Consider the following 27,517-nt stretch of genomic DNA (forward strand, 5'->3'; position numbering starts at 1 on the left):
AGATAGATGTGGGGGTTAATATGTGTTTTTATATTGTATTTTTATGTTGTGAACTGCCCTGGGATAACTGATGAAGGGCGGTATACAAATTTAATATAAGCAAATAAACAAACAAAAATGTGCAAATGGGTAACTGAGATATTGTAAATGGGTCATTGGCAACAGGTTTCTTGTTGGATTTTCACTGGAAAGGGTAAAGCAGGATTAAATCAGGGAAATAATGCCGGCTGGCATTTTCATGCAGATGGTGCAAAAAAAATGCATGCATGAGGAACACTGATCCCACCAGAACACCCATCTAGACATACCGTACTTTTCCGTGTATAAGACTATGTTTTTTTACTCTAAAATAATGTTTAAAATATGGGCTCGTCTTATACACGGATAGTATCTCCCCCGATTTTCTTAAATCGGAGTCCCCAATAATAGGGGACGTCTTAATACATGGCGGCATCTCAGAAACGGAGTGTGCATGTTAGGGTACCAATTGGACAGTGCCTGTATGAACTCACAAATGACTGTCTCTCCATCCACTATATGGCTATGGAATACTGCACTAGTACAGTGGTACCTCGGGTTAAGTATTTAATTCATTCCGGAGGTCTGTTCTTAACCTGAAACTGTTCTTAACCCGAAGCACCACTTTAATTAATTGGGCCTCCTGCTGCCGCCGCACCGCCAGAGCACGATTTCTGTTCTCATCCTGAAGCAAAGTTCTTAACTTGAAGCACGATTTCTGGGTTAGTGGAGTGTGTAACCTGAAGCGTATGTAACCTGAAGCATATGTAACCCGAGGTACCACTGTACCTCAGACTGGGAACTGCAGTGTGTGTTGTTTCAAAAATATCCATGCTGAGGTTGGTTTGTTTTTTAATAGCACACAAAACTACTCAAGTTCAGCTGAGCTTTGGAGCTGCCTCTCCACAACCAGATTTGTTGTTGGCGATACGAAGTGACTGAAATGACCTGCTTGCACTCCATCCATCAAACACCTGGACAGGGAGCTTTCCATACAGTGATCAAAGCATGGTTTGCTGTGTTGATATATTGGCGAACCTATATGGGGCTGAGCACTGGGGAGTGATAGACAAAGAGGGTTTGCTGACTACAGACAGGCACATCTGTTTCAGGCTGACTTTCCAGATGAAGGCCGTCAATAATCAGAGCATACATGATCAGAACTGAAAAGGTTCAGATGATTTGTGCTCTTTGCTCGGTGTCTCTGCCACATGCAGTACTACCTAGTTTGGCAGGAGCCGCCTCTATAAATAAACATACACACCTTTCTGTAAATGGCACGCCCTTCTAATTTGCAAATCACCTTCCAAGTCACCTGAAGGCTTCCTGCCAGCCTAGTCTCTTAAACAAAGCACAGGCACCTTTACAGTGCCATATGTCCTGGTTTGTGACACTGTGGTCTGTCAGAAATCAGAGCACTGCATCCTAGGCAAAGATAACAAAGACCAAGTTGGGGGGACGGACAGAGATGTGCAAGCAAAAAGATATGTGTGATGAGGAAAAGAACAGAGCTGCCAACTTTTTAACTAGCCATGGTAGCATCTAGATTTGCATATGTCTTGGTATTTTCTTGCATTCTGAGTTGCCCTTAACAGTAGCAGCCAACTGGTTAAAAAGTTCACTGCATTTTCTGCCCCTCCCCCACTGCAAAAGAGTTTGCAGAACTTCAAAGCACCAAATGCCCTGATATCATTTGTAATGTCAGGTGACTGACCACTGGGCAGCCCCGCCCACCCGTCAAATTTGGGCTGTGAGGCAGATCCTGATAACGTAAATTGAGGGAAAATGTAGACCCAGAGCTCCATTCAGTGCCCCTGCTGGGCTGCTTGCCAGTAGAGTAGGGCCCACAGTTTCAATGGATTGCTTTACCAAGGCCTCAAAACTTATCCCTGGGCTTGATAGAAAGGAGTATTTGCAGGCTGAAAAAATGAGGGAGCAGCAAGAAAGCTTAATCCCCTTCATGAGTTATTTTCCTATTTCCAGTTGCCTCCAAGCTGCTTTCTTCTCCATAGGTCTCCAGATATTTATTTATAAGGGTACATTCACAGATTTAATCCAGTCAAGGTGATGCAGGGGGAGAAATTGAGGACAAATTTGGATGGAAAATCAGCCAGTGGGACACCAACATACCCTCCAACATGTTGAGTCCCAAAACTGGGGTGTGTGTCTTCCCATCCATGTTCCTGCGTAAATCATGTGATCATGGAGTCCTACAAACAAGCTATTTTCAGGGCTGTGCTCTCACAGCACCCCAAAATGTGTATTTTGGGGCATTGCATGAGATTGTCGCCTTCCAAAAAGAGCTTTCTTCAAGGCAATATCTTGGCATGAAATCATGGCATCCCAAATGGCTGCCGTGCTCTTGCAGGAAAAAGGAGGATGTCCTCCTTTTGGGATATGCACCAATGTCATTCCTCTACTCAAAGAAAGACACAAAAACACCTGTTGGGACTTTGTTGCATCGATTTGCATGTAATGTGTAGTTTGTCCTTGATCCTCAGACAACAGGCTGCTACTACATTTTTATGCTGTTAACTGCCCTGTGATCTTTGAACTAAGGGTGGTATAGAAATTTAATATGTAAATTAAATTAATAAATACCACTGACAAAGTTCCAGCACTTAAGACCCATCCGTAGGGACCTTCCATTGGGGATTATTCAGTTATTTTATAAAGTCTATTTATGCTGTGGTTACATGTTTATGAAGGCCATGAAATGATTTGCGAGTTGGAATTAGACAGCAATTTGTATGAGAAACTGGCAGTGGTGTGAAGGCAGCCATGGTTGATGGTTCCCTATGGGTACCAACGAGCTAGGGAAATTCAAGCATCTTTCAAGGCCATCTCTCAGTCAACCCTTGAGTGTGAGGTAAGTTTCATGTTCTTATTAATTTCATCAGAATATGATTGGTACTGGCTATCAGAGTGTTAGGCAACCAATCACGGGCCTTACCTCCTAGCAGAAATGGTGGGAAAATTGACAACTTTTCACCTTCTGTAAGGATAACAAACATTTGCTCTCGCCTGGATTCCCTGAGACAGTCCAGATGGAATTATAGATGATGGAGGTCGTGTCCCTATGGAGGGTACCTCCTGCTTCATACAGTAAACTTTGGAATCTACCCATTAATATGCCTTAATTTAAAACAAATAAGCAGATAGCCAAATTTGGTTCACACAGGCTCTGTGTTTGTGCAGCGTTTACAGCATCAGGCTTCAGACAGCAGAAACTTCAGCCCTGGCCTTGGCTCAGCCTCCGCTCATATGAGGAATGTGAGACCTGATTGTGAAATCTGAGCTCAGCACTGAGAACCGCATTAGGTACCTTTCCTGTATCCGCTGTGAACACCCTTTTATATATATAACAAACAAAGCACATGTAAAACGATTCTTCACCGGCCCACATCCACACCCAGCTGACTACAGCATTTCCTAATTAGGTTATACTCAATCTTTATAATGGCCTGTTAGTAATAGATGTGGTACTAGAGGGTAATGATAATCTCCGTTGATATTATTCACTTCCCAGGAATGTAGGGCAGAAGCTGCTCTGCTGGCTTCAGCGGAGAACAATGGGAGAGAAGCGAACCAATAAAGCAGCTATGTCATCTTCTCTGGGCTGTGCAAATCCATGTTTGCTCTGTGATGTCTGACAAGCAGGAGGAGGAGGATAAAAATAATAACAATAATAGTTTGTAAAACCACCCTTCGCTGTGATGCCGCAAGAATTTGGGAAGCTCTTAAAAAAGTTCACCGACTCAGGCAATGAAGATCTGGAATTGCCTGCTGTATTAAGAGAGTTGGAAGTCATGAATGGCTTCCTCTTACGTTTTTACAATGAAAGCAAAAATGAGCTAATATAAATAATTGTGGGCTAAACCCCAAGAATATTTTTATTCCAAATTAAAGACAGCAAAGAGCCCCATTATTCATTCCAGATACCAAGTGCTTTCAATTTACCCATGAAATCAGTTGATACTGAAAGTTCCTCTCAACACCTTGTAGAACTGGGCCCCCAGCATATTAAAGATGAGTGCATTTTTAAAAATTGTGCTTTCAAAACTTAACCAAAGAAAAGAGTCTGTTTACTGTTTGTAAAGTTCTCCTGTGAGCCATCCAATATAAGAGGGGCTTGTAATGGCATTCCTAGTCCTAGCTTGAGTTTCAGTAAAAGGATCTGTTTCTTTATGCAGAGTTGGGGAAGGAATCAACAACCTTGCATCAAACATTCCTTGAAGATGTACAAAAATAGTACATCTTATGCAGAGCCGGATTAAGACTTAAGAGGCCCTGAGCACTTAAAAGGTTTTGTTGCCCCCATATATCATATCTAATTCAAAATTTAAACACTAATAAAACATTGACATTATTAATAAAACATTAACAAAATTCTATTTTTTGAAATGAAACGAAACCTAGGCACAGTAAAATGGAAAATGATGTTTGTTTTTGCATACTTCCACTATATTAATATCTGAAACATTTCCTCCTACTTTTTCTAATTGCGAAGTACTTGATCAGATCCTCAAAACTAGCCTTCTGTAGTTTCTGTGGTGCCCCACTTCCCTTGAAGCCCAAAGGACGTGCTTGTTTTGCTTAACGGTTAATCTAGCCCCGGTCTTGTGACTTATGCGGTCAGTCATTTTTGTGGAAGTGAGTATCAACTTGGAATGCTAGTTATAGGCAGAATCAAGCTGGGAATGTAGCATGATAGGCAAAGCACACCAAGGCTCCAATGAATAGTAATCAGATGCAGCGCATAGTTAAACAATGGTGCTTGCTCTCCCAGGAGACAGTAATAGCCACTAACTTGGTTGACTTTAAAAGATTAGACAAATTCATGGAGGATAGGTCTACCAGTGCCTACTAGCCTGGTGGCTATGCTCTGTCTCCCTGGTGGGAGGCAGTATATGTCTGAATACCAGTTGCTAGAAACTGCAGGAATGGAGACTGCTCATGTGCTTGGGTCCTGCTTGCAGGCTTGCCACAGGCTGGCTCCTATGAGACCATGATGCTGGACTAGATGGGTCATGGACCTGATCCAGCAGGCTCTTCTTATGTTCTTAATACTGCTGGCAAGAAGGGTAAGGAGAGACTATCTACTCCACAACACTGCTGATTAATCCACACCATTCAGAATCTACACTGTGCCATAACTGTAGGAAGCAAGATGTTAAAGGTGCCTCTAGGACAAAAATGTAGCAATACACATGCAGATACCATAGGTTACAGAGAAAGCAGAGGTAACCCACACCCTAAAATGAGGACTGCCCAATCTACCCTGGCAAAACAGTATTCCCAATTCCAAATACGGTAATTGGATCTGCATGTAAAAGTAAAACAAATCTATTCAATTTCCCAAGAAAACTACTATTTGGGTTTGACCCACATCCTAGGGCTCATCCCATGCTTTTGTCCCACATTTTTTAGGCACAGGTCCACACTTTCCCAGTCGGTGTCCAAGTGCTTTTTTATTTTTTTGGTCCCATCGCTTTCCTGGTGAAAACTGCTGAATCAAAGCAAATGGCAATTCAGGTTTTCCATGGATTGCCATTTGCTCCGATTCAACAGTAGAGAGTGGGTTTTCACCAGGAAAGCGCCAGGGCAAAGACAAAAGCTGTTGGAAATGGCCTGCAAAGCCCAGACCTGTGCCTAGAAATGCAGAGCAAAGGTAAGTGTGGATGAGCCCCCATAAACAGCCCAGTGTGCTTTGGCTTCCCCAGTATATATATTTGCAGGAAAACACAACTGACCGTTGCTTTCACAGGAAGACAGTGTACACATTTTTCTTTCATTGACATAGTCTCCAAGCAGAAAAAAAATAAAATCTTGAGCTGGAATTGCTTAGTGATAAATGTCACTACAAGTTAATTCCTCATTTTGGACCAAAACAATTTGGAGTTTGGTAGTTGTTGTGCATAGAAGAGATTCTGGAAGCAGAGTGATTGTAAAAGCAGTGGGAGAAACAGCCTAGGTCTCTGAATGCAGTTGATTCTTAGGGCATTCACATTCTCTGGAAACCATGATTACATTCCAGAAGGGAACTGCACGTATAGAGCCAAGGATCACTTCTGCAACAGAACCATTTACTTTGAACAATGTTTACTTGAAGCTACTCCTCCAAACCATCCCACACCTATTTGCCCTGCAATGGAAAGCTGTTCAGGAAGCAGCATGTCAACTTGTACTATTATTTGCAAAGGGGCAATATAACACCGCAGCTGGGTAAAGTCCAAGAATTTAATGTGCCAGAATGTTTGTACAGTAACATATTTTTCATTTAAGTTGCTCTGAATGTGAAAAGAAAAGCCAGTTTCCTTTTGGGCAAGCTACAAATTTCCTCCTTCTTCCATCTCTGTGGAAACAAAAAGGAAGATAATATCACTGAAATCTAAAGTCTCAGGAGATCAATGGCAATATAATGAGATTCTGAAACTGGGTTTATAGTCTGCCAAGAAAATTTTCAAGCTGTGCTCTAGGTATTCAGTTTAATATCCCTCTGTGAGAGTTCCCCACTCCCATAATCAGAACTAACCACATTTATTTGGACTCACATTTAATAATTTCAAAAATTAAAAGAATGTAGATGAAATCCAGATTAGAATTTTCTCATTTTGAAAAGCAGTGGAACATACTTCCCACTCAGATAAATGATAACAACTTCTACGTAAAATCTACGTACGCCAGTGTTCAACACTGCTTGGTCAACAATTAGTAACATTTCCCCCCCAGTTAGCTTCTAAGCCATATCCCAATGCAATTTCCTTTAGGAAACTCAGGTGTTCTCATGCTCAGGGTTGCTATAACTGAGGATGATAAAGAATTTTTCACCAGGTCAAATCTGGATGGAGCCCTGGTGAATTTTTGTCTTCCCCCTACAGTGCCCAGTTTGACTTGTTTCACAAGCAGACCTTAGATTTCCAGGTGCCAGATAAAAAAATTATGAGTCAATATCACTCTTGGTCTTGAGTCATGTGCAAATTATCTGATCACTAAACTGCTTTGCTCTTGCTCTTTGCTTGCTTGGTCTGGGCTGTGTAGAGTAGACTGAATGATGGGCAGATGATGGGCAGAACCAGATACCAAAAGAGGGGTGAGCCTCAAATGTGGTATGGAACCTTTTACTAGAGAAGAACTTTGCTAGGCCTGATAACAAATTATGACCACAATGTGTAACTCTTTATTAGAGGCAGTAGTCATTTCCTATCTCCTGCATGGGCTGTTTCACAGCATGTTTTCAGATTCATCTTTCTTTTTGTGGGATCTGGCTAGATCGCCCAACCTTTTGGCAGAAATTTAGAGCAGAGAGCTTTTGAGGATCTGCCAAGACCAAACAATCAACTCCATCTTATGAGAATGATGCCTACAACCCCTTTTATCAGATGTGGCCCCAGTGCTTTGTTACCTTATAAGGCCGGGCAACTGCAATATGCTTTACAGGGCATGCCCTCTACAATGCAAATTTAAACTGGCTACAAAACCTATTTAATTTTCACAGAACTTTAAGAACGCCAATTCTCTTATGGTGCTGCAAGAGTGGTAATTAGAAGCACTGATGAGCTGAAGACCATCATTATTCTTAATGTAATGAGGAGCATTTTTCAAGTACTGTAATATGCAGAAATGGCTTTTTAAAATAAATGGTAGTGGGTTTTATTGGAACCACAAACATTTCAAAGTGTGTGTCTCAAGTTTCCATGTATTATATCTCCACAGTAATGTCTGCTCTGGAAGTTGCACAGCAAAGTTGGCAAGCGTATAGTCTGAAGCTTGCATATTTCCCCTGTTAAAGTACATAAACTGGAAGTGTGAGGCACTCATGCATCCGCTTGCTGGTATTTCTGGTAAATCACAGTGTGTCAATAAAATTATTTGCATACAACTTAAGTTCTCTGATTTCCCTAGCTGGAAACGAAGGAATTTGTATTATAGAGATGAATTGTTCTTTGATTATTTGCAAGCTCAAGGTGGCACCAAGTACAGCATACTGTCTTTAGACAAGGGAAAGTACCTGAAAAAAGATAACATTCATGCCTCTTTATCTGCAATACCATACTTTTACCCTCCGGGCACAATTTAAGGTTCTTTTCCTTTAACCTCTAACATCATTACTGACTGAGACTCAACATTCACTAACTGACTCCTCCCTTACATCATATCAATATGAATTCAGGAACCTATTTCCTTAAGGTTTTATCAGCTGTGCAGCAGCTGAAAACAACTAGATCATGTAGAGAGGAATTCTTGGTGGCTGCTCCAGGAAGATCAAAGCCCAATATGTCTTTTGGGGGCGTTGTTAATCTTTCCCTTTTAGAAGGAAATATTTTTACAGGCTGTGGTTAAGCTGTTAGATGGCTGGGCATTTTGGCACCTAATATGTATTACATGTTTGAACTGATTTTAGAAGACTATAATTTATTTTGCAGTGTATTTTATATTACTGGGACATGTTATATTGTTTTTTATAATCTGTAATTTTTGGGTTGGATTGAACTATCGATACACACACACACACACACACACACACACATATATATATAAAAATTAAGGAGAGGTAAAGTTTTATGTACATGTGTATGTTTAGGGAAGGGTCATGGCTCTGTGATATAACATCTGCTTTGAATGCAGAAGGTCCTAGGTCTAAGTAGTGCTGGAAAAGAGTCTTTCATAGAATTGTAGAGTTGGAAGGGACCCCAAGGGTCATCTAGTCCAACCCCCTGCAATGCAGGAATCTCAGCTAAAGCATCCATGGCAGATGGCCATCCAACCTCTGCTTAAAAACCTCCAAGGAAGGGGAGTCCACAACTTCCCAAGGGAGACCATTCCACTGACAAACAGGTCTTACTGTCAGAACGTTTTTCCATATGTTTAGTTGGAATCTCTTTATTGTAACTTGAAGCCATTGGTTTGAGTCTACCCTCCAGAGCAAGAGAAAACAAGCTTGCTCTATCTTCAATGTGACATCCCTTGAGATATTTGAAGATGGCTATCATATCTCCCCGGAAACCCTGGAGAGCCACTGCCAGTCAGTGTAGACAATGCTAAGCTAAATCAACCGATTTGGAATAAGGCAGCTTCCTATTTAAAATCTGTTTTTATGTCTGTAAGGTGTATATGTACATGTGTGCTTGTGCTTAAGGTTTGCACTTGGCATACATACATTATGTGAAAATATTTATCAAAAATGCATTGGTCTAAGTAAGGTCTGTAATATATTTCATATTTGCAATCCATTTACATTTGATACTAGGCTATCATCAGTGCCAAATGTAACATATTTTGAAAAACGAGCCTTTAATAAAACTGTCAAAAGTGTACTGTTAAGTCCAAGTGACTGCCAACAGAAACTTCTGAAAGGATGTCATTGGAAGGAAAGAAACAATGCTCGGTTTAGAAGTATCCGTGGTACTTGTAAAAGTTTCTAACATTATTTATGGATTTCCTATCCACTGACCAGCTAGATTGCCAACAACTGTTCTTGTTGTTCTTTAACATTCAGTTAAAACCATTGTTACTCCTCTTAAATTGACAGGCCATTTCCTTTGTTTGGCATTTGAAGGGGGCGGGGGGGGGGATGCTTGGACATATATCTGAAATATATCCATAGAGACAAGAATGTTTATAGAATCGCATGTGTCAAAACCTTGATTCAGCATTAACTACATTACTCTTGTGAATGCCTTTTCATACAGCGTGCCTCCAATAAACACAGAGAATGTGTTTTAAAATTCCCCATCAGTACTGTTTCCCTGCCATATCTTTTGTTGAGCTACGTTTGCCCACAATACAAGCCAAAAACATACTAGAAAGCAGCAGTTAGACAAGGGGTAGGCAACCTAAGGCCCGTGGGCCGGATGCGGCCCAACTGCCTTCTCAAACCGGCCCACGGACGGTCTGGGAATCAGCATGGTTTTTACATGTGTCCTTTTATTTAAAATGCATCTCTGGGTTTTTGTGGGGCCTGCCTGGTGTTTCTACATGCGTAGAATTTGTGCTTTTATTTAAAATGCATCTCTAGGTTATTTGTGGGGCAAAGGAATTTGTTCATCCCCCCCCCAAAAAAATAGTCCAGCACACCACATGGTCTGAGGGACGTTGGACTGGCCCACGGCTGAAAAAGGTTGCTGACCACTGAGTTAGACCGTTGTTATAGAGACCTACTTGAGAGAACCATTGCCATTTCTAAACTGCTGTTCCTGAGCAAGATTCCTGAGCCCATTGCATGAAAATTGTGTAAGGGCACAATCAGGGCCAGCTGCAGGTTTGAGAAGTCTCTTGGTGGGCCCTGGAAGCCTTACCTAGTAATAGCAGGTGGGCAGCACGGCAAAACAATACCAGGTTCCAAAACACCATTTTGATATTCTATAATGCCCCCCCCCCAGTAGTGTCCTTCTGGGGCACTGTGGGAAATTAAAATGGTGGTTTGACTCAGCTGTCCAGCTCCACTGAGAGTTCCAGGCACAGAAAACATTTTTAAGAGGACTCTGGGCAATAATAGGCCCTGCCAGCTGCCCAAGAAGGCTGGATGCTGATTTCGGCTCTGGGCAGTGGCATTGCGTGGGTGGCCAGCCCCCAAAACAAGGCAAATATCCTTGGCACTGCCCACCAATAGTTGGAATGAAGCGGCAACAGCTTGGTGACCTACTCATGTGGCAGCTCCCGTGTGTGGAGAGCACGGCAGAGAGTAGGACAGAGAATTGGTGGGGAACAGGTATCTTTCTAAAGCCCTACAGAGGGTTTCCTAGCAACTGGCCATCAAATCCACTCCTCAGTCCGCCCACATAAACATTGGGAGATTTTCTCTGCGAGGAGGAAGGAACACTATTTTTATTTATTATTACTTCTTTCTTTCTTTCTTTCGTTCGTTCGTTCGTTCGTTTGTTCGTTCTTTCTTTGAAAATATGCTCCCCTAAGAATTTTGCGCACAGGGCAACTGCCCCGTGGCCCTGCCCATTCTACTCCACTGGCTCTGGGTATGAAACCTGAAGAAGGAAGGAAGGAAGGAAAAAGGTAAAGGGACCCCCCCCCCAACCGTTAGGTCTAGTTGCAGACGACTCTGGGGTTACGGCGCTCATCTCACTGGCCAAGGGAGCTGGTGTACAGCTTCCAGGTCATGTGGCCAGCATGACTAAGCCGCTTCTGGCGATGCAGAGCAGCGCACAGAAATACCGTTTACCTTCCCACCGGAGCAGTACCTATTTATCTACTTGCACTTTGACGTGCTTTTGAACTACTAGGTTGACAAGAACTGGGACCGAACAATGGGAGCTCACCGCGTCGCGGGGATTCGAACCACCGCCCTTCTGATCGGCAAGCCCTAGGCTCTGTGGTTTAACAGAGCAAATAACACTGAAGGGCAGCACAAGTCTTTTTGAGGATTTGCCATGAGTTCACTGAGTGGACAGCTGGAGCTTTCTCAAGTGCTTGATCTGTATATAGAGGCAGCAAAGAGACAAAAAACAAAACCCCATTCGCACTTAAAATATCACAGTGTATAAGCATTTCTCGCCGCCCCTTATATTGGAGATTGTGTGGGTGGAAATTGTCATTCATGAAGTAGCCTTTTCCTTTCTTTTTTTGCAACATCTGGTAATAGCACCCAGTAAAAGCAAAGTTGATAAATAAATAATGATGGCTGGGGTCATGCCATTATTTATTTATTCATTTTTGGTTATTTTTATACTGTCGGTGCAAAGGCTCAAGGTGCTTCACACACACAAATACAAATGGAGAAACAGGGCGGTAGCAAGATGCTTAAACGTAGTCTCCAGTATGACTGTGATTCCTGTTTGATTGTCAGGAGTCAGCTAGAAGGAATCCTTAAATTGTCGTGGGATAATGTGTCAGGACAAGCAGGTTTACTAAACTTTCCCTCCCTCTAATCCATTTTAATTTGCAATTTGCATCACTGCAGAAGAAGAGACTTCTGCAGAACAGGAAGCAGTATGTCCGTTTCCCCAGCCACTCTGGGCGGCGTACAGCACATGAAAAATGTAAAACATCAGACATTAACCTCACATCTCTTGGTCATTTTAAGAGGGCACCAATAAAAAAAATCTCATGCTTCTTGTGGGAAGCAGTAAGCACAATTACATGTCACCCATCAAGCAATTTCAAATACTATACTTCATTACATATCACCTGTTGGTATATAGACCCCTCAGCAGCTTAAGGGATTGCCTTGCCCCGTTTATATTTGCCCTTTTTATAGTATTACTGGATAAGCACTTTATAGGAATGTTGTCTATTGTACTTTGTTCTCATTGTTACCTGGTTTTTAACTGATTTTAGATGTATTTTGTGGTACTGCAAGACACTTCGAAACATTTTGCTAAAAATTGGTTAATAAATGCAATAAATAATAGCAATAATATCTGCTTGATCTTTACGTTCAGCTCAGAGTAGCACTATAAAAAGGGTGCCACATATGTTTGCCTTGTGAACAAGACAGAGGGCATTTATTGTGTCTATGTTTAAGTTGTGGCTGACTACTGTTAAGCAAGTGGCACTGGAACATTCAGACGCCTGCTTAGGATGCTTCAGTTTGTACAGAGCTTTTCTGTGCTATAGCACAACTATTGTTTATTGTGTATTATTGTCGAGATGCTAAATATTTTTTGCTGTGTTATGAGTGTACTGTATTACATTGGCCTAGACACTTTGCTGATTGTGTGGCATATAAGCCTAGGAGCAAGGTGTGAGGAACCTTTGCCCCCCACATGTTGCTGAACTCTATCATTCCTGGTCATGGGCCATGCTTGCTGGGGCTGATGGGAATTGTAGTTCGTCAACATCTGGTTAGAATGGTCCAACACTATCAAATAGCAAATGGCAGAATGGATGGGGTTATGAAACCTAAGAAATCCACTGATTCAGATCTTATCAGATGTGCAGGAAATCCAGAAGACAGATTTCACTCAACCTGCACAACATGTAGACCCTACAAGATGGGTGACCAACTGTCATGGAAGCTTTAGTTGAGGTTCCAGCATTGCAAGGGATTTTACTAGATGACCCTCAGGGGTCTCCTTCCAACTCTACAATTCTATGATTCTGATACCCTTTTTAGCAAGGGCACAACTACTCCTAGAGGTAAAGGTAAAGGGACCCCTGACCATTAGGTCCAGTCGTGACCGACTCTGGGGTTGCGGTGCTCATCTCGCTTTATTGGCCGAGGCAGCCAGCGTACAGCTTCCGGGTCATGTGGCCATCATGACTAAGCTGCTTCTGGTGAACCAGAGCAGCGCACAGAAACGCCGTTTACCTTCCCGTCGGAGCAGTACCTATTTATCTACTTGCACTTTGACATGCTTTCGAACTGCTAGGTTGGCAGGAGCTGGGACCTAACAACGGGAGCTCACCCCAATTCGAACCGCCGACCTTCTGATCGGCAAGCCCGAGGCTCTGTGGTTTAACCCACAGCACCACCCGTGTCCCTACTCCTAGAGGTAGGTGGCGGGTTTTGCCCTCACTGTCGCATTGCCCACAAGTGCATGGATTTACCATTCTCCAGAAACGAATGACGTCACTAGCCCACAGCTGCGTGGCCAATGACACCGTCCCATTTGCCCACGGACGCACTGGCGCGCTGCGCCCCTTGCCCGCTGCCCAGGTAGCCCCTGACACATACGCAGGACCTCCCGTCGCCCCTCAGAGGCGGCAGCTGCTTTGTGGGTGGGGGGAGCCCTGAAAAGAGGCTCAACCTGCTCAAGCAAGCCTCTGAGCGGGAAGTCTTCCTGGTCCCTTCGGGCTGTCGGTGCCAAAGCTGCTGCTGACGGGGCTGGAAGAGCCACTCACCGTCGCCCGCTTGCTGCTGGCTGCCTCCCTTTCGTCCTCGCCTGGCTGGCGTCGTGCTGGAAGAGGCAGCATTTTCCCGTCAGGGGGCGACGTGAGGAGGAGGAGGAGGCAGCAGCACGGAGGGGCGGGTGCTATGGGTGACAGGCGGTCACAGGTGCCGCGGCCGCCTCTTGAGTCGGATGAGAGGCGCCTCCGCGCCCCAACCAGCTGCCGCCGCTGCTCCCCTCCCTCCACCCTGCGCGCTGCTGCTGCTGCTGCTGCTTCAGCCGTCAGCCAAGGGCAGCTCTTCCGAGGCGGCGCGTGCAGGGACAGCAGCACGAGCCGAGCAGCTGCGCGCGAGGGAGCCGGGGAGAGAGAGAGAGAGAGACACTCGCGCCTGGCAGAAACCAGTAAGTTGCTGCTCCTGCGAGCCGCTGTTTGCAGCACGAGCTGGCTCTGTGGCTGCAGCCGCGGCGATCTGCTTACTTATTGTTTTATTTCGTATCTCCTCGCCCCGTGAAATCGTGGGGAGGGCAGGAGCGGCGCGTTGCATGCAGAGCCAAATGCGGGCTTGGATCGGCCCGGGCTGGAGTCGCGGAAGGGGTTGTCGCGAGGCCACGGCGACGACGGCCGGCTGCTCTCGGCTTCGACACACGCGCAGCCCCCCCCCCTGCGTTTGGTCTTTTCTTTTTGGCTCAGGCAACGGGGAGTGAGGATTGCGCGGGGAGCCGCCCAGCGCTGTAGGATGGCTCCTGCTTTGTGTGTGATTGTCAGTGAAGAGCGGAGTCGGAGATATAACGGGAGGGCTTTGCCAATTGTGGGGGGAGAGGGGTGTTAAGGTGACACAGGAGCCACTGGCAGGGCAGGCTCTGAAGCGCCTATAGCGGCTGCAACGCAGAGAACAGGCGCAGTCCAGCCTCGATAGCCTCGCAGAATGGACACCCCCGTCTCGCAATGCAAATAGGGGGCCCTCTAGGGAGAGATTGTGCGCGATCTGCACATAATTTTAATGCGGCGTCTTTGACAATCAGGGGAAGAGATACGGGGTTGTGTATCTGTGTCTCTTGCGTGTTAACGGGCAGGAAATCTCCCAAGCCACCTTCTTACAAATTCTCTCCTGTGTAGAAATGGTCTGTAATTTCCAGGCGGAGCTTTACAGTGAATTGTGCCTGCTGTCGGTGAGCAGAATCGGTGCATAACCAGATATGAAATTCTAAAGCTGATCTGCTGATAGCCACACACTGCATGATTATTTATTACACTTCTCATACCACTCTTCCTCTAAAGAGCCCAGGACATGGTTCTCTTGCCCCTCTCCTTTTATCCTCACAACAATCCTGCAAGGTAGTTTAGGTTGAAGGATGGTGGTGCACTGTCAAAGGGTGCTTATGTGTTACAGTATTTCAGGGCTTAGTATGGATTTGAACCTAGTTCTTGCTAGTCCTCAGCTGACATTCTAACCACCACTATGCCAGTTTTGCTTTTCTGATTTTTTTTTTAATGTTGTGACAGTTCACATCATCAAGCTTGATACCAGGTACATTGACGAGTAGCTGCCCTGTTTTGTAGGCTTTTACATTCATCGAATGAATAAAAATCAATGTGCAGATCCCTCTTTAGCAAAAGCCAGGCGGGCAGGCATGCAACCCATTTTCATGTACCAATGTTGTCATTCATTAACGTTAAAGGAGGAGCTCAAATAGGGACCTGGCTTCTTTCACAGTAGTCGCGTAGCTGCAAAACTAATGTTGAAAGCTGGTTGTTTCTTTTTTAATTATTTTAAAACCCTGCAGATTTCGTTTTCTCTGAACCGTATCCAAATGTAAATTGCAAGTCTTTGCTTCAGGAGTCCATTGTATTTTCTTTTCTCTTTTTTTAATAAAAAAATCAATATTTTCAATTGTGCACTTTTGGATGAACCAATTTAAAAATAAAAGGTTGCTCTCTTGCTGAATTACTGCATAGTCAAGCAGCTGTGACCTTAATTGCCTTAAAGGAGATACAGAACAGAAAACCTGGAGTGAGTGCACAAATCCTGGAAGATAGGCTAGAAGTAGCCCTTACACGTGCACAACTACCATATTTCTCTTAAATCAGCTGACATTTATTTTTCCAGCCATGCTGTGGAGGTGGACATTAATTTGAGAGGACATGTTAAATGGAAAGGGGTGTTACCTTAACTCTGCTGTGCTTGCTCTGCCCTTTTCATAGAATCCTTAATTAGGTCTTTGCTTCCCTGTTTGCTGTTCTGTCAGCTGTAGCTTATGGACGTTTTTGCATCTGAAGCTTAAATCAGGTGGTGCTTAAATTGGCCTCTAATATTAATGTAAAACATTAGCTATAATGTACACTTGATTTACCTTCCTTAATGTAGGATGGAATAACAGCATTTGTATGTGGTATACAAATAGTACTGAAGGGACTCATAAAACTTAAGTAGTGCCTTTCTGGATCAGAGCAGAAGCCCTGTGTTCAGTCTTCAACAGCAGCCAGCCAGATGTTCCTGGGAATCTCACCAAGAGGGCAAGATGGTCTCTACTGTTTGATCCCAGTTTCTGTTTTGCTGTTGGGTGTAATAGCCATTGATAGACCTCTCCCCCCATGGATTTGTGGGCTCCTTTAGAAATATTAGCATGCTAAATTGGGGTGTGGGTGGCGCTGTGGTCTAAACCACAGAGCCTAGGACTTGCCGATCAGAAGGTCAGCGGTTCGAATCCCTGCAATGGGGTGAGCTCCCCTTGCTCGGTCCCAGCTCCTGTCAACCTAGCAGTTTAAAAGCACATCAAAGTGCAAGTAGATAAATAGGTACCACTCTGGCGGGAAGGTAAACAGCATTTCCATTCACTGCTCTGGTTTGCCAGAAGCAGCTTAGTCATGCTGGCCACAGAAGCTGTACGCCGGCTCCCTCGGCCAGTAAAGCGAGATGAGCACCGCAACCCCAGAGTCATCCGCAACTGGACCTAATTGTCAGGGGTCCCTTTACCTTTAGAAATATTAAGCTGGTGGCCACCATAGCATCACTCTAGCTTGTTTGTTTGCTGGATTTAGAGCCCAGCCAATCCCAAGGACTCAGCGTCAATAATTATATTAATGTCATCTATCCATCCATATCCCTGTCCACCCAAACCCAATGTGAATAAAGCTTTCAATCTTACAACACTTCAGCTCAAGAGTTTGGTGAGCTTCTTTGGAGGATGATCTCAAAGCTGTGTGGCATGCCTTAGTGTGACTCTTGTAGGCCCAGTTTGGCACTTGGTGTATTTTAGAGAGAGTTCCTGATTGGTCTTGGAGGACAGGGTAGGACCTAAGACTGCAGATAGTTTCCTAGGTTTGTGGGGCCCTGACCGCTTAGTGAATCCTGTAAGTTAACTATGGGTTGCGGTGGAGTACTTATTTCCCTTTAATAGTCCTTTTTAGTGTCACATGTGAAAATTGTGATTTCCCTTAAAACTAGGTTTAGCCTCATTCTCTCCACAAATATATAGCTCCTTTTAGATGCTGTGTGCTTTACTATGTTAATTACAGTTGGGATACAGCTATTAAGTTGTCAGGGTGTCATCTTGTCAGAGTGTGTGTTAATTTCATTCATTCCATTCCCTTTGGCAGTTTTCCTACATTCACTCTCTATTCTTCACACTCTACTAGTAGGGCTTCCATTTATAGAGAGATGGCAAATATATCTGGTGCAATCAGGGAGTGGCATTTAGTTAGACACAGCTAGAAATGGGCTTTTAAAGGAGTACTTAGGCAGGGAGTGTGTAAAAACTGGAGTCATTTGTTGTACCCATTTGTCCAAAATTCATCATTGTCCACTGTACAAGGAAACTGGATATTGTTCACAGAGAACAATAAGAAGATTTAAGAAGTCTCTTAGTTTCTTGCTGCTTCACTGATTGTCTAGTACTGTACTCTAAATTGATGCCATTTGGATTACTTGTTCTCACCAACTCCCAGTCTTTTTTACGCTTTGATCCTAAACACATTTGCTTGGAATAGAGGTCATCAGCCCCTCACAAGATGCTGTGTGTAGTATTCTCATGTTGCAATTTTGAATACAGCACACCGCTGCTAGAAAACCAGGAGGTTCATACAATTTGCAGTTATTGAGACATGTTGCAATAATAACCACAAGCTGCCTTCCTGCATACCTTTCTGCAAGTGTAACATATAAAAAGCAGGAGAGGAGTAGCAGTTGTAAAGCTAGGAATGTATGGCAAATGCTCTGTGTGAAGCCAGAAGAACTGGAGCATATCTCTACAAGCTTATAGATGTCTTAAGTATCATTACTTCCCCCAAAGAATCTTGGCAACTCTAACTCAGTCTGTGTGCAGGGAAGTACAGGAAGGAGGTTCCCACACAGTACTACAATTCCCAGAGCTTTCTTGAGACTGTAGTGCACATATGGCCAGCGTTATTAATTTAACAACCTCTTCGATCAGCAAACTTCATCATATTTCTGCTCCCTCCAGAAAGCTGGATTCTTTGAAATACAGTACATCAAGGTGGTCCAAAACCCACACACTACAGCAACCTTCACCATCCTGTGCCCTCCTGATGTTTTGGACTTTAGCTAGGGCTGGTGGGAGTTGTAGGCCAGAACATCTGGAGAGCACCCGGTTGGTGAAGGCGGCACTACACAAATCATCTTATGCTATGCAAAAGTGGAGATAGGATCGCCCTGCTCTGCCCTACTTTCATAGTAATCCCCTTCCTACTAGGAATCTTGAGATGATCCCAGAACCTCCATAAAGGAAGGTCAAGGTCATAAAGCTGAGGTCAAGTGGGGCATGGATTGAATTTTATGCACTTGTTGGAACAAGGAGGAAAGTTTGCACTCAGCCTGGGAGACAACCTTTTTATTTAACAACTCATCTGCTAGCCAGAGGCCACCAGGAATTCTGCACAAGCACTGAATGAGCTGGCAAGACATGGGACTCCATTTTCCTCCTCCAGGTTGCTTGGTTGAGCAAGGAAGGAAAGTGAATCCCTCAGTGCAGTCCCTTCTCTGCCAGCTCACTTGGGAGAATACACCTTTTGCTTTCTTTCTGTTTTACTAGCCTGTTAAGAGGCCAGTGACCTGGATTTTCATGCTGGACGTGGAGGAAAGGGATCCATGAAAATCCAGGATGCTAGTAGGCTCTTAGCAGGCAGGCTAGTAAAATATATTGCAGGCAAATAACTTTTGTGGACTCTTACACCAGATCCTGCATGCTAGTATTGTACATCAGATCACAAGATCATGTCTGCAACACTCGTGATGAGAAGGCCAGACAACTGGGTCAAAAATGCCCTTCCTTGCCACTGGGTAAAGTGGATTAGTTTCAGGGATGAAAATGTTTTCTTCATTCTAGTTAGGTTGTTTATTCAGTGCTAGGGGAAGGTGACTCCTTCCATGACTCTTCATCATTTTCATATGACAGGGTCTATTACAACAGGAGATGAAAGGCAAAGGAGTTTACAGTCATTTTAAAGCTTGGGAGGTACTATCAATTATAGCAGTAGGCAAAGCAATTAACATGAATTTAAAAACATTAACTTGTAGGTAAGCCCTGCTCATCTAAATGGAACATCCTTTTAAAATAAGTATATTTGAGATGGCAGCCTTAGATGATTTTACGCTCAATTTCTTTTCTTGTTCCAAGTGTATCTACTTGAATTTTGTTTAACAATCCTTGTCCTAAATTAGGATAGCACATTCTTGAAGTATATGGGGATAACTATTGGGTTGTGCATTTAAAACCTCTTGCTCAGGGCTGGTGCAGATGTAATACTGGCTCTCTCTCAACCAGCCAACTGGAAAATTAGGATTTCATTGCCCTTTCCCCCTTTAGCTTCTTCCTCATATGGACCAAATCCTTCATCCCGCCTAAATCACAGCTAAAGGGCACAGCAAGAGTGCCCCTGTTAACCATGGTTGAAGCTAACCAGGTCCCCTCTTGAGCAGGGTTTGTTAACCAGCTACAAAGCCAGATTTTAAATCCTGGTGAAGGAGGATGCCTAACTTGCATTAAATGTGTTTCATGTCAGTGCTCTTATAGCCATTTATTGTAGTTATGGCAGGGGAGAGGAATTTTCCCAGTGAGGGAATGCCACTCGTCCATCTGTCCTCTAAAGTGGTCTAGGTGGGAGCACATTTGTGATGGAGCCAGGGCAAAAAGGCCTCTTATTGCGCACCAGCAGACACATTCAAGTGCTTAGGAGGAGTGGGTGGGAATGTAAAAGACCGCCCCACCCATTCCCTCCCTCCTGCTGGTCTTGGAACTAGTGCCCAGCCTGCCTTTCCCATTTACAGATTGGGATTCGCTGGTTGTTGTGATGGGGGTGAGTAGGGATTTTTTGATCAGCTGCGATTGATTGATTGATTGATTGATTGGCAGTCCCTTTTTCTTTTTTTCTTTTCTTTTTTTGCCTACTCCATACTGTAGAAGAACATGGTTGGAGCACTTAGAGGCGGGAGCTGAATAAATGGCTTCATTGGTTTGGTCACTTGTCAAGCATGCGTGAGAAAGGGAAGAGGCTGGCACAAAGAGCACCCTGAGGCGCTTTTCGGGTGTATAGTTATTCCAAAGACTATCACTTTTCAGGTTGGGTGATTCATTGGGCAGGTTATAGATCAGTTTTGAGGCTAACCTATTTGGAGTTGTGGGGTCTAAGGGGGTGTGAGTCAGGAAACTCTCCTTCTTCAGCTGAAGGGGTCAAGTGCAGTGAAGACGCAGTATAAAGGCCAACTTTTTCCCCTGCAGCACAGGCTCACCCAATTGTAATATGCCTAGCAGACTGATAAATAATATGGAATATTTCCCACGCAATGGCTTCCTTCCCCTCTGAGTATCACAAGTTTACAACTTGTCATTAGTAAAGTGGTATGTGTTTGAACTCACACCTTGCGTCTTGCCTGTTTATTTCTGGTATCTTCACACAATGTACAATTTAGTGGCCCTGTTTAATCATGTTTAAGAGACAGGCAGCATTTCACCTGCTCTGGTAACAACAAACAAACAAACAAACAAACAAACAAACAAGTTATTCAAAAAGAACAGTACATTTTAGTGTATTTTTGGTCTCTGTGGAAGCCGCCCAGAGTAGCTGGGGAAACCCAGCCAGATGGGCGGGGTACAAATAATAAATTATTATTATTATTATTATTATTATTATTACAGAAGAGGAAGTGATGATATACCCCAGCTAAACAACGGAAATGGAGTGGATATAATAAGTTTTAATCTGATGCCTCCATCATGGCCTACTGTAGGTAGATAATTATTGTTTCCCTAATATTATTTCCATCTTGATTCTAAGCCTGTTTCCGTGAAATGAGTAAGTCCATTGATTTCAGAGGTTTTGCTTCCAAGAAAGTGTGCCTGGGATTGTGGTGTTGTCTTCCTTTCTTCAGTGATTTGATGCGAGTCTCACTAATTTCAGTAGAAATTGCTTCCAGATTGTCACACATCTGCATTTGAGGGATAGTAAAATTCTTCATGCCTCTCAGCAGGATGATATAGATGACAAAGCTACCCTGTGGTGAGAAATTTCACCTCAAGAATAGTTTATCTTTGTGGGAAGAGACTGAGAGACATTAGTCACAAAAAGTAAAGATGGGGTATCAGAAAGTACCATTGGTGCTTAGATACCTTTCTCTTCAGAGGATTTCTTGGATCCAATTTATATTCATGCTAAGGATGATTTCACATATGCTATAATATAAGTTCATAACCAGAAAAGTATGAAACTGCTACCATCCCCTTGTTGATTCAAGCTGTTACCTCAAAATGGAAACTAATTGAATATTCGTATTACATATTAGCTATCACTTTTGATGGGTTTACTGTATATCTTTTCTGATAAGTTAGAACCTATTCAATTGCCTTAGTTTCCTCTGCTCAAGGAATTGTCAGGTTTCTTTGGGGATCCCTTGCAAAGACTTACAAGCAGTCTCAAATAACTTCATTTTCCAGGATTCCCTTAGGCAAGGTGTGACAATTAAACTGGTATAAATACTGTTGATGGCGTAAAGTTGCATTTCAGATTATGGCTACCAGCCACCCAGTCTGGAAATGGGGAGGAACCAAATCTGCATTGGCTCCTTTTTGGCTTCTAGGCATAAGGTTCCCTATAAAATCTTAATAGGTTTCAATGCTCACCACACCATTTGTTTGTTCCTTGCTTCCATCCCAACTTTTCAGATCAACCTCCTGCACCTTCTTGACGGTACCATTCATGTGCCAGCTTCAGTCAGCAAGGGCACATAGAGAGGCATTGAACATGGCTGCTCTGTAATTGTAAAAATCTGTTCCCTTTAAAGCCCATCAAAATCCAAGTCCGGGTGCCATGTTGAATCGCTGGAAGGTTGATTTGTTTGGGCTGATGCTGTCCTAGAAAGAAGAAGATTGATTTGTTGGGGCTGATGCTCTACTAGAGAGGAGAAATGTGGCTAGATACCCGAACAAATAAACTGCTTCCAGGGGTGTCCCCTCCCTGCCTTTGGCATGTGGCTAGTGCTTATTATCTTAAGTCAGTGTTGGCCAAACTTGGCCCTCCAGTTGTTTTTGGACTACAACTCCCATCATCCCTAGCTAACAGGACCTGTAGTCAGGGATGATGGGACTTGTAGTCCCAAAGCAGCTGGAGGGCCGAGTTTGGCCATCACTGTCTTAAGTGAAAGAACTCGATTTAGGCTTTTATGCCCACCTGTCATGGAAGTCCTGATTCTCAATCCTACGGATGTGCAGACAGGCTTGGTGGTAAGGGAAATAATTCTTTACATACTCAGAGGCTTGGCGTTTATACTTAGCATATTCCCTGCCTCGTATTGCAAATATATTCTTTCATTGAACCCTGGCGATCCCTGCATGTGGCAAATTGCTTGAAAGGGTTTATTTTCCTAAACCTATTCTTTATCCTACAGGCAGCAGCTGTGGCACAATGTGTCTCCCCCACCCTCTTGCTGGTAGGCATGGAAGAATGCACCTCTCCGTTCAGGGAGTTATGCTGTCTGAACTTCAGATACAAACCAGCGCTAGAATTCTGATTTTGGAACAGAGTCTGACATATATCTGATACACATATCCAGACACATCTGGATATTTGGCTCTTAAAAGGAATTCTCAAATGTCACTCTCTATTACCAAGCTGGCATTTTACATGCGTTTTATAAACTATATTATGTTTTACAGAAGAGGCAAATTTTCTCTCTCTCTTCATGCATGTTTCACATATTGTTTGTATGGGAGTAACTGGATCTTCTCATCTAGGCCAGAGTTAATTTAGACTAAAATCGCTTTAAATTGCCTACCACAATTAGTCATTGACTATCATTTTGCATTTGATATAACCCCCTCTAGCTTTGCTATAAAATCAAATTAACTGTTGAGGATAATATGGTTTAACTTAGATTCCTAAACTCTCTTTAATTTAATTTATTCTCTGAGGTGAACAAGCTAGAGGCTGGGATGTTGTGGAAGACAAGAGACATATACTATTATTTTGTCTATGTTTTTCAGGATGCACATTCCATATACACAGTGAAGGGTCTGTTTTCAGTTAGAGATACCAAGAGCTGAGTAATCTTAGGATGTCTAGAATGCCTGCTGCCAGTGTTACTAATGATAAATTCCCAGTAGGGAGTTGTCTTTGCTGTCGGATTACCATTTACGTTTTCAAATTCTGATAATGAGCTCTACTTTGGGCAAACACTCCATTGTGGGGCTTTGGTTACTATATTCTCAGCCCCACCCCACCCCCCAATAAAATTCTATTCAATTCTGCTAATAACTTTGTAGGTAGTGGTGATCAGTTCCCATTCTGGCCAATTCTCAAAGCCATATCGACTATGGCAGCTGCTGCATGAACTGACTTCCACATGCAGGCATGACCACATGAAGGCCAATGGCATGGCTTCATTTTCATTGACGTTGAGTTTGCATTGACAGGCTGCTAGTGTGGCTTATTAAGTGCTCAAGAGTAGTGTGCAAAAACCATAAGATGTTGTTGTTTTTTGCATAGCATTGGCCTTCAGTGACCCTCACTGAGCATGCGGCCAGCAGGAGAAAGTTAGTATGCCTTGTGGCTACTGTAATGGAGGTGGTTGTGACAATATGCTTCCACAGATGATGGCTAGAGTGACACAGGTGGCACTGTGGTCTAAACCACTGAGCCTCTTGGGCTTGCCAGTCAGAAGGTTGGCAGTTCGAATCCCCGCAACCCCATTGCTCTGTCCCAGCACCTGCCAACCTAGCAGTTTGAAAGCATTCCCTTGCAAGTAGATAAATAGGTATCACTGCAGCAGGAAGGTAAACGGGGTTTCCGTGCGTTCTGGTTTCCATCACAGTGTTCCGTTGCGCCAGAAGCAGTTTAGTCATGCTGGCCACATGAACCGGAAAGCTGTCTGTGGACAAACGCTGATCCCTTGGCCTGAAAGTGAGATGAGCGCCACAACCCCATAGTTGCCTTTGACTGGACTTAACCATCCAGGGGTCCTTTACCTTTTACAGATGATGGCTGTGGTATCGAGTTTCATAGAGGTTTCGCTGAGCACGTGGAGCTCTGTGGGGGCAGAGACTGATGATTAACCATGTAAGTGCTAGAAAAAAATGTGCCTTGTGCACAATGATCCTAATTCTGAGGAGGCAATGATGATAAGAACGATGATAAGAATAATATAACAATGTGACATGTCAATTATGCAAACATCTGACTATAATTATATCCAATCCCATTGCATGGTGGTAGAAAATTTTGTATATTTAAAAAGGAGTTGCTCTAAAATGTGACAGAATAGTAAGGATGTAGGAGAATCGTATCCCATAAAGATATGCAATACATGATAGACGCATTTCACCATTTGCTTTGATAATGTTTTCACAGTAAGAATGGACAGTAATAATAATTCCTGCATTGTAGGGGGTTGGACTAGATGACCCTTAGTTCTCTTCCAACTCTAAGATTCTATGATAATTCCATACTTCAAGTGGCATTCAAAAATACTTGCCTCAGTGTTAAGGATGCTAAGGACAGGAGTAGGGTAGCAGCAGCTGTGGGAGGCGGCATCACCTTGCCTGACTATGCTGAGGGGTTCCTACAGTATGACACTGCCTTAGAGTGATGTTTACCTGGAAAAAGAATTTTCTTAATCGTGACATTCACTCTGTGGAATGTTCTCTTCAGGAAGGCTTTCCTGGTTCTAAATCTGCAATGGGGCCTTTTAGATATATGGATTTCATAGCTTGCAAAAGAGGTAAAGCTATGTATTTCCACACAACTTACTCCTAAAAGCCCACTCTATGGGATGGTCTCAGACCTAACACTGAGCAGAGAAAAGTTGGATATAATCCACGAAGAAGCAAAAGTGTTCTTGAACTACTCTGATTCTTCTCCACGGTGCATGTTCAGAAGAATTTGTCCATGGATCATATCCCTTACTAGTTTATCAGTTTTATACTTTCTCAGGGACTAATTCTTTGGGTAATATCTGATGAAAATAATGAGTCTCGAATACTTTGAGAAGTATGGAGTTTCTTTAAGCTAAATATATGGGATTGTTGGCATCGAGATAAATTGCAGTTCCACAGGGGTCACTGGAAGAGCTTTAATTTCAACTCAGTTAACCTCAGCTAATTTAAAATGCATTAAAAATGTTTAAATCATATGCTTTCACTCAGGCTTTTTACATCAGCCCTTGCATGTAGCTAGTGGTCAAAAAATATATATAGGGGAGGAACCTTTTCTTAATTTACCATGGAAAATCAACTCAATTAACCAGCATAAATCCAGTCCTGAGACATTAGCTATGGGAATTAAATGCCAAATCAATTTGGTGTTTTGTCAGTTGATAGTGTCTGAGCCTAAAATCCTGCAGTGTCATTTGCTCTCTTGTTTAGTTTGGCTTAAGACTAAAGCAAAGTCTTTTGCATTTGGGAGTCTACCAAAACTTGGCAGTTATATCTATTTGCCATGGAATCCCTGGCTTGACACACCCAAGATCAAATATTTGATTGGATATACCTTGTTGCTTGTGAATGTTTCCAGTATTAGAAATTTAATGTTCTTTTGATCATATTGTGCAGGTTTGGATATAATGCTAAACCATGGTTTAGTGATAGGAGAACAGGCCTAGGCAAACTCCTTTCTCCTACAGTAGGCCACAAATAAGAGTTCAGAAGCTTTGGTTTCTGTTATAGATTAGTCAGAGCTTGCCATGTTGACCAAATCCAACACAGTTTACACTCCATGTATGTATGAAGTGTATGAAGATGCCTTGTTTCAACAAAGCATAGTTATGATTAACTACAGTTTAGGATTTGGATGTGCGGATAATCTGAAGCAAAGCTTCCAGTGTCATTGCAGAAGTGCTGGAGGACAGAGAGAGGCATGTGGAACCAGACTCACTGTTGCTCACCCTTGTAATGTTGAGCCATGGTTTAGTGTTGCATGCCAGCTAGATCATTGTTGGGAAAGTCCGTAGATAAGATCAAATCTGTGAAAAGGAAAATGTTATTCAGATGAGATCAGACAAAAACTGAAATAATTTCCCTCAGAAAAACCTGCTTCTATGCATAGAAATATCCATACTTTTGTGTAGTCAGCTATAGACTTACATTGGCATGAAGTGCAATCATATGCATATTTATTTGGAACTTAGTCCCATTGAATTCATGGGGGTTATTCACAAGTAAGTATGTTCAGGACTACAATCTATGATGAACCATTTCAGCTAGTAGATTAAAACTTAATTACTAATTCTGTGGTGTTTGCTCAGTCCATTCTGTACCCTCAATATCTGCCTTCAAGCACTCCACACAATCAGGGTTTGGGCTGTGCTTCTAGACATCCAACAGAACATGCAGATATTGACGCAAGGTATGCAGTATTGGTGCTGAAGACTGGAAGCCCTTCATGTGTTTGGGGATTGAGTGGACACCCCTTCTCTTGGACTATGACTGCTGCTTTAGAGTTTTCAAGCAAAGTCTCCTGAAAATCAGCTTCTGAAAGGGTTATAGGATGAAGAACACTGTTCAGTCAATCTTTAATACCTTTTCTCTGTATTGCCCCCCACACTGTATAAAATGGAGGTCTAGCATACAATTTTAGATGTTGTGACTGAAACACGGTCTAATTACTGTTTATTTTAGTCTGCTGAATGGAGTAAGGCAGTTGTAGTTAGGCAGAGCCCACACCTACAGTAGGCAGAGAGAACCATCTGCATGGCTTGAAAGATAGTATTAAGTTACACATCAAAGTGAACAATATCCCACTTGCCTCATTTTCCTAAAATAGGGGGTGTTTGTGATATGTAGATATGTATCTACTGCAGGGGTGGGCGGCCTAGTTTCCTGTGGGTGGAAGGAACAGAAAAAACAACGGAAAGGGTTTGGTAGACAGAAAAAACAATATGGCAGAAAGAAAGAAAGAAAGAAAGAAAGAAAGAAAGAAAGAAAGAAAGAAAAGGGGCAGCCCTCGCACTTGTTTCTGGTCACACTGAAAAGGGGAACATGCACTTTTGGCTCTAGTACTGCCCACACAGACTTTGGTCCCATCCACTGCTGGCCTACAATCCCCAGCAGAACCCTTGAAGAAATCCCTTGGCAGGACAGAGGTCCCCACTCCTTATCTGCTGGATGAAGGTGCAACATGACATCTGTGTGATTAACTCTTAAGCAAAGGCCTGCTAGAAAGTGGGAAACAAGACTCTTCTTATGCTTCAAAAAGAGTCTAAAAGTTCAGATCT

At 43.2% G+C, this 27,517-nt stretch overlaps 1 protein-coding gene across 3 annotated transcripts in view; it reads left to right on the forward strand.

Annotated features, from left to right (window-relative positions):
* Nucleotides 1-27,517, forward strand: part of CDC42EP3 (CDC42 effector protein 3) — a 60,097-nt gene that overhangs the window by 16,795 nt on the left and 15,785 nt on the right. The window contains exon 1 of one of the 3 annotated variants that reach the window (XM_080997809.1): nt 14,064-14,204. The exons of 1 other annotated variant lie outside the window; for it this stretch is intronic. The gene's annotated coding sequence lies outside the window, so the exon portion shown is untranslated. Of the gene's footprint in view, nt 1-14,063; nt 14,205-24,347; nt 24,367-27,517 lie in introns of those variants that run through there. One more of the 3 variants, XM_080997811.1, reaches the window with a different exon arrangement.

Source organism: Podarcis pityusensis (genome assembly GCF_964106645.2).
Source record: "Podarcis pityusensis genome assembly, chromosome: 3".
In the NCBI taxonomy this organism is placed as follows: Eukaryota; Metazoa; Chordata; class Lepidosauria; order Squamata; family Lacertidae; genus Podarcis; species Podarcis pityusensis.